Below are 15985 nucleotides of genomic sequence, written 5' to 3' on the forward strand. Positions count from 1 at the left end.
GTTCTAATTCTCCTTCATGCTATCCAACACTTTAAAAAAAATATTTTGAATAGATATACACTTTAACCACTTATGGATGGCCGTCCACAATGTGCTGTGGATGGGCGGTCCGCAAACGCACAGCGAACTACCCCTATATCGCTGTACAATACCCCTGCCGGCACTTTCTGTACACAGCAGGAGCCTGTCAGCAAGTCTCGACCAGTCCTAATTCACGAGCAGGAACTGCTGATCGGCTGTGTCCAATCACAGCCCAGAGCTCTGTGTTGACAATCAACATAGAGCTTTGTACAGAGAGAATGATCTCTGTTTCTCATCTCTGCAAAGTAGGGATGAGAAACTTAGAGATCTCTTAGTAAAAGCAGCACACATTACACATATTAAACATAGTTAGGCACACATTTAACCTCTTGATCACCCTAAATGTTATCCCCTTCCAAGCCAGTGTCATTAGTACAGTGTATAGTATTATCACTGATCACTGTATTCGTGTCACTGGTGATGTCAGTGGCAGTTAGTGTTCCCAAAAGCGTTAGTGTCAGATTGCCGCACTATCGCAGTCCCATTCATTCAGTCCCATCACTGCCATTAGTAGTTTAAAATACAAATCCAGTATATATACCATAGTTTGTAGACATTAAGGTCCATAAAGACACGGACGAGAGAGTTTGGAGTGGAGGAAATTGTCCTAACCTCAACTCCATAGAACACCTTTGGGATGAATTAGAGTGGAGACAACCCCCCCCCCCCCCCCCCACCAAATGATTTGGACCAGTTCACGAAGCAAGGTTCATAAAGACATGGATGAGCGAGTTTGGGATAGAGGAACTTGACTGCTCTGAAAAGAGTCCTGACTTTAAACCAACAGAATTCCTTTGGGATGAATTAGAGAGCAGACTGCGAGCAAGGCCTTCTCGCCCAACATCAGTGCCTGACCTCACAAATGCGCTTCTGGAAGAATGGTCAAACATTTTCATAGACACACTCCTAAACCTTGTGGACAGCCTTCCCAGAAGAGTTGAAGCTGTTATAGCTGTAAAGGGTGGGCCAACCCAATATTGAACCCTACGAACTAAGACTGGGATGCCATTAAAGTTCATGTGTGTGTAAAGGCAGGTGTCCCAATACTTTTGACAATATAATGTATGTATGTATCATACCTGTGCTATCCCTGTGGAAACTGGAAATCACTGTAGTAGTCACCACCAGTGCCGGGACAAGGTCATCCAGCTCCCAGGGCAAGGATGCCAAACTGCGCCCCCCCCCCCTCCCCTTCTCATAGGGTTAAGTTCAGGGTGCCCCCACCCCTGCAATAAACCCAATATTGAACCCTACGAACTTTGACTGGGATGCCATCAAAGTTCATGTGCGTGTAAAAGCAGGTGTCCCAATACTTCTGACAATATAGTGTATGCAGTAGAATACATATTGGACAAAGTTTATTAAGAAATCACATTCAGAAAAAAATATATATATATACATATATATATATATATATTCATCCAGCTCCCAGGGCAAGGATGCCAAACTGCGCCCCCCCCCCCTCCCCTTCTCATAGGGTTAAGTTCAGGGTGCCCCCACCCCTGCAATAAACCCAATATTGAACCCTACAAACTTTGACTGGGATGCCATCAAAGTTCATGTGCGTGTAAAAGCAGGTGTCCCAATACTTCTGACAATATAGTGTATGCAGTAGAATACATATTGGACAAAGTTTATTAAGAAATCACATTCAGAAAAAAATATATATATATACATATATATATATATATATATATATATATATATATATATATATATATATATATATATATATATATATATATATTTATTTTTCTGGATGTGATTTATTAATAAACTTTGTCCAAAATGTATTCTATTGCATACACTATATATATATATATATATATATATATATATATATATATATATATATATATATATATATATATATATATATTTTTTTTTTTTTTTTATGTGATTTCTTAATAAACTTTGTCCAAAATATATATATATATATATATATATATATATATTATATTATTTTTTTCTGTATATGTTTTGTAGCAGAAAGTAAAAAATATTGAGTTTTTTTCAAAAGTTTTTTTCTTTTTTTCGTTTATATCGTAAAAAAATAAAAAACCCAGTGGTGATCAAATGCCACCAAAAGAAAGCTCTAAGTGTGTGAAAAAATTATATAAACTTTGTTTGGGTACAGCGGTGCATGACTGCACAATTGCCAGCTAAAGTAGTGCAGTGCTGAATAGCAAAAAATGGCCTAGTCATGAAGGGGGTAAAATCTTCCGGAGCTCAAGTGGTTAAGAAATTATTTGGAGTTTCATTTTTGCATCTCTTAACATGCAAATGTCCACTTTAGTGCCTAAGAAAGTATAAAAACCTATATTGCCTATTGTACCCTATTCAGTCCCACCACTGATAACGCCCCCCCCCCCCCCCTCCACCCCCCATACCCAAACTCTGCACTTAATAGAGCATCTGCACTCCCCTTCACCACTACAGATTTAGCCAATAGAGTTTCAAAGCTTAAAAAATCCACTTAGCATTTGCTGACCTTTTTCCTAAAAATGTAAAAACTTTTATTAATTATATTTTTTAATAAAATGACCTTTTCATTTCACCGGCCACGATTTTGTATAATAGTGGAAAAAAATTGAATTTCTCTTTCTGGCAGATGTGACAACAATCGAATATTTGCAGGCATCATTTCTAAAAAAAAACCTGCCCCTGTCAAAGGGTATCTGTAGCCAAAACATTTATTTTAGCATTAACCACTTCATCTCCGGAAGGTTTACCCCCCTTCTAACCAGGCCATTTTTTGCAATACGGCACTGCGTTATTTTAACTGACAATTGCGCGTTCGTGTGACGCTGTACCCAAATATAATGTATATCTTTTTTTCTCCACCAATAGATCTTTCTTTTGGTGGTATTTGTTTACCTCGGCAGTTTTTATTTTTTGCGCTATAAACAAAAGAAAAACAGACAATTAAAAAAAAAACGATATTTTTTATTTTCTGCTATAAAACATATCCAATAAAAAAAAAAAAAAATTAAAAAATCGAATTTCTTTATCAATTCACAGTATATCACAAAAGTGAGTACACCCCTCACATTTTTGTAATTTTTTTTATTTTTTTATTTTTTATTATTTTTTATCTTTTCATGTGACAACACTGAAGAAATGACACTTTGCTACAATGTAAAGTAGTGAGTGTACAGCTTGTATAACAGTGTAAATTTGCTGTCCCCTCAAAATAACTCAACACACAGCCATTAATGTCTAAACCACTGGCAACAAAAGTTAGTACACCCCTAAGCAAAAATGTCCAAATTGGGCCCAATTAGCCATTTTCCCTCCCCGGTGTCATGTGACTCGTTAGTGTTACAAGGTTTCAGGTGTGAATGGGGATAAGGTGTGTTAAATTTGGTGTTATCGCTCTCACTCTCTTATACTGGTCACTGGAAATTCAAGATGGCACCTCATGGCAAAGAACTCTCTGAGGATCTGAAAAAAAAGAATTGTTGCTCTACATAAAGATGGCCTAGGCTATAAGAAGATTGCCAAGACCCTGAAACTGAGCTGCAGCATGGTGGCCAAGACCATACGCTCAGATTAGGCCCCGCCATGGTCGACCAAAGAAGTTGAGTGCACGTGCTCAGAGTCATATCCAGAGGTTGTCTTTAGGAAATAGACGTATGAGTGCTGCCAGCATTGCTGCAGAGGTTGAAGGGGTGGGGGGTCAGCCTGTCAATGCTCAGACCATACGCCGCACACTGCATCAAATTGGTCTGCATGGCTGTCGTCCCAGAAGGAAGCCTCTTCTAAAGATGATGCACAAGAAAGCCTGCAAACAGTTTGCTGAAGACAAGCAGACTAAGGACATGGATTACTGGAACCATCTCCTGTGGTCTCATGAGACCAAGATACACTTATTTGGTTCAGATGGTGTCAACCGTGTGTGGCGGCAACCAGGTGAGGAGTACAGAGACAAGTGTGTCTTGCCTACAGTCAAGCATGGTGGTGGGAGTGTCATGGTCTGGGGCTGCATGAGTGCTGCCAGCACTGGGGAGCTACAGTTCATTGAGGAAACCATGAATGCCAACATGTACTGTGACATACTGAAGCAGAGCATGATCCCCTCCCTTCGGAGACTGGGCCGCAGGGCAGTATTCCAACATGATAACCACCCCAAACACACCTCCAAGATGACCACTGCCTTGCTAAAGAAGCTGAGGGTAAAGGTGATGGACTGGCCAAGCATGTCTCCAGACCTAAACCCTATTGAGCATCTGTGGGGTATCCTCAAACGGAAGGTGGAGGAGCGCAAGGTCTCTAACATCCACCAGCTCCGTGATGTCATCATGGAGGAGTGGAAGAGGACTCCAGTGACAACCTGTGAGGCTCTGGTGAACTCCATGCCCAAGAGGGTTAAGGCAGTGCTGGAAAATAATGGTGGCCACACAAAATATTGACACTTTGGGCCCAATTTGGACATTTTCACTTAGGGGTGTACTCACTTTTGTTGCCAGCGGTTTAGACATTAATGGCTGTGTGTTGAGTTATTTTGAGGGGACAGCAAATTTACACTGTTATACAAGCTGTACACTCACTACTTTACATTGTAGCAAAGTGTCATTTCTTCAGTGTTGTCACATGAAAAGATAGAATAAAATATTTGCAAAAATGTGAGGGGTGTACTCATGAAATTGATGAATTAAAACAAAACATTTTTTTTTTCATTCTGCACATGTCTGGAACTGCCTCAGTAACACAAGGGTTTAAACAGCAAAACAGTCCCTAGGATCCCACATCCCTCATGGTGTCTCCAGATACTTTTTCAACTTATTGGTTGAACTGGATGGACTTGTCTCTTTTTTTAATCAGACTAACTATGAAACTATGGGGTTTATTTACTAAAGGCAAATCAACTGTGCACTTCAAGTGCACTACAAGTGCACCTGGAAGTAGATCTGAGGGGAACGTGCAAGGAAAATAAAAAAACACCATCTTTGCTTGCACATGATTGGATGATAGAAATCAGCAGAGCTTCGCCTCAGATCTACAGCGACTACACTTGCAGTGCACAGTGGATTTGCATTCAGTAAATAAACCCCATTGCTCTGTGAAACTCCAGGCCAGATCCTCAGTGCACCCCCTTACTTAGCTCTGAACTGCGTCCCCCCCCCCCAGCTCTAAAATAGCTGTGACCTCAATTAATTCTCTGCAGGCTTCATTTGACTTGCCCAGAGGGACACCAGCCCTTCCATGCTGGAATCTCTTCCTTCAGTGCAAGAACCTTGCTACTCCAGGTCTCACCCTATTTATGGTCTCTCTCTCCACCTTCTGGGCACACCTCCCCAGGGATTGGTTAGAGTTCCATAAATATTCAAGTTCAGAACTGCCTCTTGCAGCCCTCTACATTCTATAATAACTAGAAGGTATGGAGAAGTAGTGGAACCTGCAACCTGTGAGACCCAGAACAGCCAAAACAAATCACATACCGCTCCTCTGACTACAGAGGAGCCAAAATGACTCAATTTACCTTAACCTCTCTAGAAACCTAATCTAAGAGGGTGCTACATCTGTTACCTGGCCAAGTTATTCCTGTGTCCACACCTGCACATTGCAAACCCCAGGAGCCGTGCACCTGTTTTTCACTCCTCCAGGTCATGATCTAAAGAAATCCCCGATCCCCTCTGTACCGATCTCAGGCTCTCTCCTTCCAGTCACATTGCTTTTTTAGAGGGTATTTGTGGTGTTATATTGCCTCCTTACCTCGTAATTTAATTTTATAATTGCCACACTGCAATCAAGGATTGACACAGGCGTAACTGAACTCCAACCACTGATCTGGATCTGCAAAACAACGTTATTTGCAGTGATGGGAAAAGAACCCACAGTTGAGAATCCACATATATACACATTCCAGTGGCAGCTGGTGTTCCATGGGCCGGAGGGAGGCAGCAGACGGACCACACCAGCTCCAGCCCGCACACCATACCCCCCGATCGCCAGTTCACTCACCATGGACTGACATGTGGAGGGCAGGCAGCGGCGTTGACGGCTTCCCCATCAGTCTCCTCTGTGGGTTGGGCTTCGCCTGCGTCTCCTCCCTCCTCCTTGGCCAATAGCATGGCTTCTCCTTTAGGCCAATCAGGAAACGGGTCTCAGGACCCGCTTCCTGATTGGCCAGGAGGAGAATCTGTGTGACAATAGCGAATATTTATTCGCTATTGTCACACAACTGGGTGGACTCAGGGCGCAGTGTTATGCGCCCCGAGCCCACCCTTTTTTGAAGCCTATTAGAGCCTCTGGCTCTAATCATGTGCTTCAAAAAAAAAAAACCCCATTGGAATCAATGCGTCCGGCGCCCTGCATGTAGATTAGGGGGCCGGACGCATTGGAAGGGGGTGCAGCGCCCCTGCGCCCCAATGGACGGGCCGCCACTGACACATTCCAATGTAGAGCGCCAAAGAAACGCCCAAGAGTCCAAAATCTTTAAGGGCTCATATACACTTGCTTCATCTTTAGCACACATTAAAGCACCTTTACTGAAGCTTGGCAAATGCCCTGTTTATTGATTTTCTATTTGATTTAAAGGGGCCAGGTAGGACCCCAGCTCAGTATCACTCCCACTCAGCAGATCCCCAGCTCATTAGTACCCCTGTTCAACAGATCCCCAGCTCATTAGTACCCTCCTTAGCAGATCCCCTGCTCAGTAGTACCCCCAGTTTTGCTGATGCCCCATTGAGTATAAAACCCCAAGCTCTGCTGATCCCCCAGCTCTGGTGATTCTGCACTCAGTAGTAACCCCCTAGCTCTGCTGATGCCCCGCTCAGTAGTTGTAACAGAATCACGATCCCACAATGTGTTTGTGTGCTTTAAAGTAATCCAAACCATAGTCTCAGTGTCCACTAAGTAGCTGTCCATCATTTTATTGGTCACCCTGTGCCCCTAATAGACAGAGGGTGACTTACACATACGAGGGGCCTAGGGAGCTGAGAGAGGGATTTCTCAACCTCTCTAAGGTAAGCTGTGTTCCACGGGTCCCCCAACCAGAGTGACTCCTGTCACAGTAGTACCCCTATCTCTGCAGATCCCCACTCAGTAGTAACCCCCAGCTCTGCTGATTCCCCACTCAGTGGCAACCTCCAGCTCTGCTGATCCCCCACTCAGTGGTAACCCCCAGCTCTGCTGATCCCCCACTCAGAAGTAACACCCAGCTCTGCTGATGCCCCACCCAGTAGTAACCCCGAGCTCTGCTGATCTCCCACTCAGCAGTAAACCCCAGCTCTGCTAATCCCCCACTCAGTAGTAAACCCCAGCTCTGCTGATCCCCACTCAGAAGTAACACCCAGCTCTGCTGATGCCCCACCCAGAAGTAACCCAGAGCTCTGCTGGCTGATCTCCCACTCAGTAATAACCCCCAGCTCTGCTGATCCCCCACACAGAAGTAACACCCAGCTCTGCTGATGCCCCACCCAGTAGTAACCCCGAGCTCTGCTGATCTCCCACTCAGCAATAACCCCCAGCTCTGCTAATCCCCCACTCAGTAGTAACCCCAGCTCTGGTGATCTTCCTCTTCTACAGTCCCCGCTCACCTCTTGTTATGTTGCTCCCACGCTATGCACCAAGTGTGACATCTGCTAAGTCTGCTTTTCTGGTCCCCCTTTTATGGACATCAAAGTCGCATTACAAGTCATTCCCTATGTTTTCCAAAAATAACCATTGATATATGTGCAACTTAAAGTTGCAGCAACTTCAAAGTAGTTTATGTACAACTTTGGTCCAACTTTAATGCAACTTGAGGGCCATAGACTTCAATGTTAATCCTCAAAAGTTGCATGAAAGTTGTACCTGGATGTTTTACATGCAACAGTTGTCCATCACTGGTCAAAGCCAAAGTTGTATCCAAGTCGCACCCATCCAAAGCTGCCTCAAAGTTCTGTCAAAGTTGCTTTAAAGTTGCACCAAAGTTGCACTCCAAAGTCGGTGCAACTTTGGAGTCACCAAGTGTGAATGGTGCCTAAAACTGCAGCCAGCAGTATAAGATATTTTGATTGTTTCTGGTACAAAGAATTGCTGCGCTAATTTAACTGTTAGCCAACTCCCATGCAGAAAGAAGAAAAGAGCTACTCAGTAGTAACCCCCCAACTCTGCTGATCCCCCACTCAGAAGTAACAACCAGCTCCGCTGATGCCCCACTCAGTAGTAATCCCCAGCTCCACTGATCCCCCACTCAGTAGTAGTCCCCAGCTCTGCTGATCCCCCGCTCAGTAGTAACTCCCAGCTCTGCTGATCCCCCACTCAGTAGTAATCCCTAGCTCTGCTGATCCCCCGCTCAGTAGTAATCCCCAGCTCTGCTGATCCCCCGCTCAGTAGTAACCCCCAGCTCTGGTACAAAGAATTGTTGCGCTGGTTAAGCTATCAGCTCACTCCCATGCAGGAAGACGGAAAGCGTTAAATGCGATCCTTTATCTCTCAAGGTTATCTGCACTGTGCAGTATAGTGGGAAATTATTAGGACAAGAGATAAATTGGATAAGTATAGAGAAAAAAAACGAAATGTTCTTTTTAACACCTGTTGTCCCCCACTTATCGAGACCCCGAATATACTTTTTTTTTTTTAATTTAAGTGTTTCCATGGTGACAATCAATCAATCCTGTTGTAGAGGTCTGATCCACTTGGGATTATTAGTCATGGATGTCTCCCTCGTTCTACCCCCTAATTAGTAGCCCAATCAATTAATGGCAGTCTCTGCAATTAGAGCGCTAGAGATGGAAATCTTCAAACGCTGCTAGTTAAACCTTTGTCTGCAGACTGGTTGGTGAGCAGGTACTTCTAAGCTGCAGGCTGATCAAAGCCAGAGGGGCTGGCTGGCCCTCCCGGGGGCGCTGTACCCCCTCGTGTTTTAATTAATTTTCCATCTCCAATCCTAATGAGGGCGGAAAAAAAAAAGTCGGGAGCGTGTGAGCGGCGCGGATGAGGGAGGGCGGCGGTGGGAGGCATTACACAGTATAGCGCTTTGGCAAACATCCCCGTTTAACACAAGAGGTGCTTGCGTTGAACAGATTTATTTTCGGCAGGTTCAAGTCAATGTAAATTCAGAAAAAGGTCACCTGAATACATTTATTAAAGTAGAACTCCAGCCAATTAAAGACTGGGTACAAATATCTTGTTAATAAAAAAAAAAATGTAATTACAAACTCAGCTTTTGCTGCAAAATTCACCCTAATTTCAGAAATTTCCGCTGCAGTACTTTTTTCTGCCACTAGATGGCCAGCATCAGTCAAGCCACTTCCTCTGAGTACTGGACCTGCCACCAGCCTGCGACTGGACAGTGAAAGGAGAAGCAGCACAGTGACAAGCTCATCTCTCTGTCACTCTGTGCACAAAAAAACAGAGAAAGGAAAAGGAGAACACAACTGGAGTTGTAAACCCAAGCAGGCAATAAGTTTACCTTTTCATGACCCCGCTATAGCTGATTGATGGCTGCAGCGTGGTCACACTGTGCCAGGAGGCCGTCATATGACGTCCTCCCGTGCTCGCGCTGCCTGCTCCCTGTGATCGGATTGGGGTAGAGAGCCAATCACGACGGCTCTTTACCACGTGATTAGCTGTGTCCAGTCACAGCTGATCACAATGTAAACAGGATTTGCCGGTTATCGGCAATCCTTTCCTAACCCTGACAGCGCATGAGGAGCAGAGCCGATAACAGACAAATCCACACACTCAGTGACCTAATGATCAGTGCAGCCCCAACAGTGCCCACCAGTGCTTACAATAGCCAATCAGTGCCCACCAGTGCTGCCAATAGCGAATCACTGCCTACCAGTGTTTCCAATCAGTGCCCAACAGGGCTGCCAATCAGTGCCCAACAGTAATGGCTGTCAGTGCCTATCAGTGCCATCTATCAGTGATGCCTATCAGTGCCCATCAGTGCTGCCTATCAGTGCTGCCTATCAGTGCCCATCAGTGTCACCTCATCAGTGCCCATCAGTGTCACCTCATCAGTGCCCATCTGTGTCACCTCATCAGTGCCCAACAGTGTCACCTCATCAGTGCCCATCAGTGCAGTCTATCAGTGCACATCAGTGTAGCATATCAGTGCCTATCAGTGCAGAATCATCAGCGCACATCAGTGAAGGAGAAAAACAAATTATTTACAACATTTTATTATAGAAACTAAGAAAACTTTTCTTTTTCTCAGATTTTTATTTTTTTTCCATTGTGCCCATCAGTGCAGCCTATCAGTGCCCATCAGTGCTGCCTATCATTGCCCATCAGTGCTGCCTCATCAGTGCCCATCAGTGTCACCTCATCAGTGCCCATCAGTGTCATCTCATCAGTGCCCAACAGTGTCACCTCATCAGTGCCCATCAGTGTCACCTCATTAGTGCCCATCAGTGTCACCTCATCAGTGCCCAACAGCGTCACCTCATTAGTGCCCATCAGTGCAGCCTATCCGTGTAGCATATCAGTGCCCATCAGTGCAGCCTCATCAGCACACATCAGTGTCACCTCATCAGTGCCCATCAGTATCACCTCATCAGTGCCCATCAGTGTCACCTCATCAGTGCCCAACAGTGTCACCTCATCAGTGCCCATCAGTGCCCATCCGTGTCACCTCATTAGTGCCCATCAGTGTCACCTCATCAGTGCCCAACAGCGTCACCTCATTAGTGCCCATCAGTGCAGCCTATCCGTGTAGCATATCAGTGCCCATCAGTGCAGCCTCATCAGCACACATCAGTGAAGGAGAAAAACAAATTATTTACATTTTATTACAGAAACTAAGAAAACTTTTTTTTTTCTGTATTTTTTTCCATTTCTTTAGCAAATATCGGTGCCGCCTCATGAGTGCCCATCAGTGTGACCTCATGAGTGCCCAACAGTGTCACCTCATAAGTGTCCATCAGTGTAGCCTATCAGTGTCCATCAGTGTAGCATATCAGTGCCCATCAGTGCCGCCTCATCAGCACACATCATTGAAGGAGAAAATTTAATTATTCACAACATTTTATTACAGAAACTAAGAAAACTTCCTCTTTTATTTTGAGATTTTTGGTCTTTTTTCCATTTGTTTAGCAAAAAAAAAAAAAACCCAGTAGTGATGAAATACTACCAAAAGAAAGCTCTGTCTGTCTTGAAAAAATTAAAAAAATTTAGTTTGGGTACAGCGTAGCATGACTGCGCAATTGTCAATCAAAGTCTGACAGCGCTGAAAGCTGAAAATTGGCTTGGACAGGAAGAGGGTAAAAGTCCTCGGTAGACAAGTGGTTAAAGCTGCACTCCAGCCAAAAATAAAAAGACGAAAAACAATACCCCAATAAAAGATAAAATAAACCAACAACTGCTGCAATATTCACACTCAATCCAGAGATTTTCCTTACAGTACTTTTTTCTGCCACTAGATGTCATCAGACTGATGTTCAGAATCATTTAACCCAATTTCTCTCAGCCCAGGTCATCTTAGACCTGGCCCAGCCTGTGACTGGACAGTAAAAGCAGCATGGTGATGAACTCCATCCATCCCAGTGTGGTCAGTTTTCTGGCTGTGCTGGGATCTCAGCCTGCCTGTTTTCCAATAGCTAAGACTTGTGCTGATACGCTCCCCCCCCCCCCCCCCCCCTGACGCACAGCCATTCACTGGCAAAATTGGTGTACTGCTGTTTCTCTTCCCCCAATTCTCTGACCCACTTATGCAGCTGAGAACATAGGGAATGTGATCAGACATAAAAATGGGGGTAACAAAAGGTATTTATAATGTTTTTTTTATATTTATACGATCATTTTTTGTCTTTCATTTATATTTTAAACTGAATGGGTTGTTTTACGAGGTGCAAGTTCACATATCTGAGCTGGAGAAAAGTTATTAGATCACACAGACACAGACGCAGACACAGACACAGGCGCAAGTATAACACAGGGTTGGGTGCCAACAAAAGTATCAATGATAAAGACTGGTTCAATAAAACCACTTAGAATGGAATGTTCTGTCTCCACCTGGTGTTTAGATACGGTAATGCATAAATGAAGGATGCATTATACTGCAATGAAGCTTCTGCTGCCTTGGTTAGGGAATCATTTATTTACTAGTTTGTCTCTAAAATAAAATTAAAAACCAGGGTAAAATAACATTTATATTCTCTGAGTCTAATTAGGTATTTGATCATCATAAAAATCAATCTGCTTGCAGGCAAAAAAAAGGCATTTCCTCAGCCCCCTCCCCAAGGGTCAGACTGCAACATTGTAGCTTTGTAGCAAAATCGCAAAGTGAGAGGCTGCAGCAGTTATATCACATAATTTCATATCCTCATACACACAGGGATTTTATAGATACAGGCTCCGTAAACTAGGCTATAATGCAGTGGTCTCCAAATTGTGGCCTGGGGGCCCGATGCAGCCCCTTGCTTACCTTAATCTGGCCCTTGGGACACTTTTTCTCCAATTGACACCAATGATGGGACACTATTCCTCCCATTCATACCAACAATGAGGCACTTACCCTCCCACTGACACAAATGATGGACACCATTCCTCCCACTGACACCAATGATGGGGCACTATTCCTCCCACTGACACCAATGATGGGGCACCATTCCTCCTACTGACACCAATGATGGGGCACTATTCCTCCCACTGACACAAATGATGGGGCACTATTCCTCCCACTGACACCAGTGATGGGGGACTATTCCTTCCACTGATAACAATGATGGGGCACTATTCCTCCCACTGAAACCAATGATGGGGCATTATTCCTCCCACTGACACCAATGATGGGGCACTATTACTCCCACTGATATCAATGATGGGACACTCTTCCTCCCACTGACACCAATGATGGGGCATTATTCCTCCCACTCATGCCAACAATGAGGCACTATTCCTCCCACTGACACAAATGATGGACACCATTCCTCCCACTGACACCAATGATGGACACCATTCCTCCCACTGACACCAGTGATGGGGCACTATTCCTCCTACTGACACCAATGATGGGGCACTATTTCTCCCACTGACACCAATGATGGGGAACTATTCCTCCCACTGACACCAATGATGGGGCACTATTCCTCCCACTGACACCAATGATGGGACACTTTTCCTCCCAATGACACCAATGATGGGGCACAATTCCTCCTACTAAAACCAATGATGGGGCCTTGTTTAGTCCCACTGGTGCTGGGAAATGTTCTACTTTCACTGGTCACAGTCTGACCCTCCTAAAGCCTGAAGGACAGTAAACTGGCCATTTGTTTAGAAAGTTTGGAAGACCCCCTGCTATAATGCATGCAAAACTTTTAAAATGTTGTCACTAAGCTCACATCAGTGACTTTGCCAAGACGGAAATAGTTTCTCCACCCTAAACTCGCTCATCCATGTCTTTATGGACATTGCTTGATGCACAGGTGCGCAGTCATGCTGGAACAGAAAGGGGCCATCCCCAAACTGTTCCCACAAAGATGGGAGCATGAAATTGTGAAAAACTTCTTGGTATGCTGACGCCTTAAGAGTTCCCTTCACTGGAACTAAGGGGCCAAACCCAACCCCTGAAAAACAACCCCACACCATAATCCCCCCCTCCACCAAATGATTTGGACCAGTGCACAAAGCAATATCCATAAAGACATGGATGAGGGAGTTTGGGGTGGAGGAACTTGACTGGCCTGCACAGAGTCCTGACCTCAACCCGATAGAACACCATTGGGATGAATTAGAGTGGAGCCTGCGAGACAGACCTTCTCGTCCAACATCAGTGCTTGACCTCACAAAGGCGCTTCTGAAAAAATGGTCAAACATTCCCATAGACACACTCCTAAATCTTGTGGACAGCCTTCCCAGAAGATATATATACAGTATCTCACAAAAGTGAGTACACCCCTCACATTTTTGTAATTATTTTATTCTATCTTTTCATGTGACAACACTGAAGAAATGACACTTTGCTACAATGTAAAGTAGTGAGTGTACAGCTTGTATAACAGTGTAAATTTGCTGTCCCCTCAAAATAACTCAACACACAGCCATTAATGTCTAAACCGCTGGCAACAAAAGTGAGTACACCCCTAAGTGGAAATGTCCAAATTGGGCCCAAAGTGTCAAAATTTTGTGTGGCCGCCATTATTTTCCAGCACTGCCTTAACCCTCTTGGGCATGGAGTTCACCAGAGCTTCACAGGTTGCCACTGGAGTCCTCTTCCCCTCCTCCATGATGACATCACAGAGCTGATGAATGTTAGAGACTTTGCGCTCCTCCACCTTCTGTTTGAGGATGTCCCACAGATGCTCAATAGGGTTTAGGTCTGGAGACATGCTTGGCCAGTCCATCACCTTTACCCTCAGCTTCTTTAGCAAGGCAATGGTCATCTTGGAGGTGTGTTTGGGGTCGTTATCGTGTTGGAATACTTCCCTGCGGCCCAGTCTCTGAAGGGAGGGGATCATGCTCTGCTTCAGTATGTCACAGTACATGTTGGCATTCATGGTTCCCTCAATGAACTGTAGCTCCCCAGTGCTGGCAGCACTCATGCAGCCCCAGACAATGACACTCCCACCACCATGCTTGACTGTAGACAAGACACACTTGTCTTTGTACTCCTCATCACGGTTGACACAATCTGAACCAAATACCTTTATCTTGGTCTCGTCAGACCACAGCATGGGCGTCCGCAGAACTTTTTTCACGGGGGGGGGGATAATTTTAAGGTCACCCATGCTCCGCCCCTTTTCAACAATGTCATGAAGGGGAGGGGCTTAGTCATTATACTTATTTTGAGTATATTCCCTTAAAGCATGTTATACAGCACAGTGCTTTGCTGTGTATTTTGGCCACTTCTTTCACCTAAAATACCTGGCTGATCCTGCCTGGCTATGTCCTCCCCTCTGTAAACTGACCACGGTATACCATGGCTGCTGAGCCCTGACACTGTGGTCAGTTTACGTGCCTCCATCATCAGCAGCCCTCCTGTCCTCCTCTGTCCTCTCTCCCCCCCCCCCCTCCCTCCCTGCCTGTCTGCTCCTGTGTTAGTGACCACCCCCCCCCCCTCTCCTGCTGCTGTAGTTTCATTTAAAGTTTCATATCCTGTCTACAGTCTGTTTAATAATCCTGTGTGCCCCTGTGTCTGTTTTATTATAAAAATAAGCCATTCTTTACAAGTATAGAGTGCCACTCGCCGCTCACGTGACCCGCCACCTCTCTCCTCCTCTCCTCTTCCCCTCCTCCTCCCCTCTCAACTGACATCAGTGAGGAATCCTTGACCTCGCCTGCTGCTGGCAGCTGTCAGCCGGAGAGAGGAGAGAGCCGACAGGTCACGTGAGCGGCGCTCGGCCCTCTGAAAACTGGTAAAGAACAGCTTATTTTTTTAAAACACAGACACACATGATTAATAAACAGAACAGACAGGATGGTGTAAAGTGGCTTAACAACCACTTAAAAGAGGAAGTTGAGATTCCAAGGGGGGGCATTTGCCCCCCCTTGCCCCTACCTGCGGATGCCCATGGACCACAGGACAGGCTTCCAGTAATCCATGTCCTTAGTCTGCTTGTCTTCAGAAAACTGTTTGCGGGCTTTCTTGTGCATCATCTTTAGAAGAGGCTTCCTTCTGGGATGACAGCCATGCAGATCAATTTGATGCAGTGTGCGGCGTATGGTCTGAGCACTGACAGGCTGACCCCCCACCCCTTCAACCTCTGCAGCAATGCTGGCAGCACTCATACGTCTATTTCCCAAAGACAACCCCTGCATATGACGCTGAGCACGGGCACTCAACTTCTTTGGTCGACCATGGCGAGGCCTGTTCTGAGTGGAACCTGTACTGTTAAACCACTCTATGGATTTGGCCACCGTGCTGCAGCTCAGTTTCAGGGTCTTGACAATCTTCTTATAGCCTAGGCCATCTTTATGTAGAGCGACAATTCTTTTTTTCAGATCTTCAGAGAGTTTTAAAGGAGAAGTACAA

Source organism: Pelophylax lessonae (assembly GCF_965119305.1).
Source record: "Pelophylax lessonae genome assembly, chromosome: 8".
Lineage (NCBI taxonomy): Eukaryota > Metazoa > Chordata > Amphibia > Anura > Ranidae > Pelophylax > Pelophylax lessonae.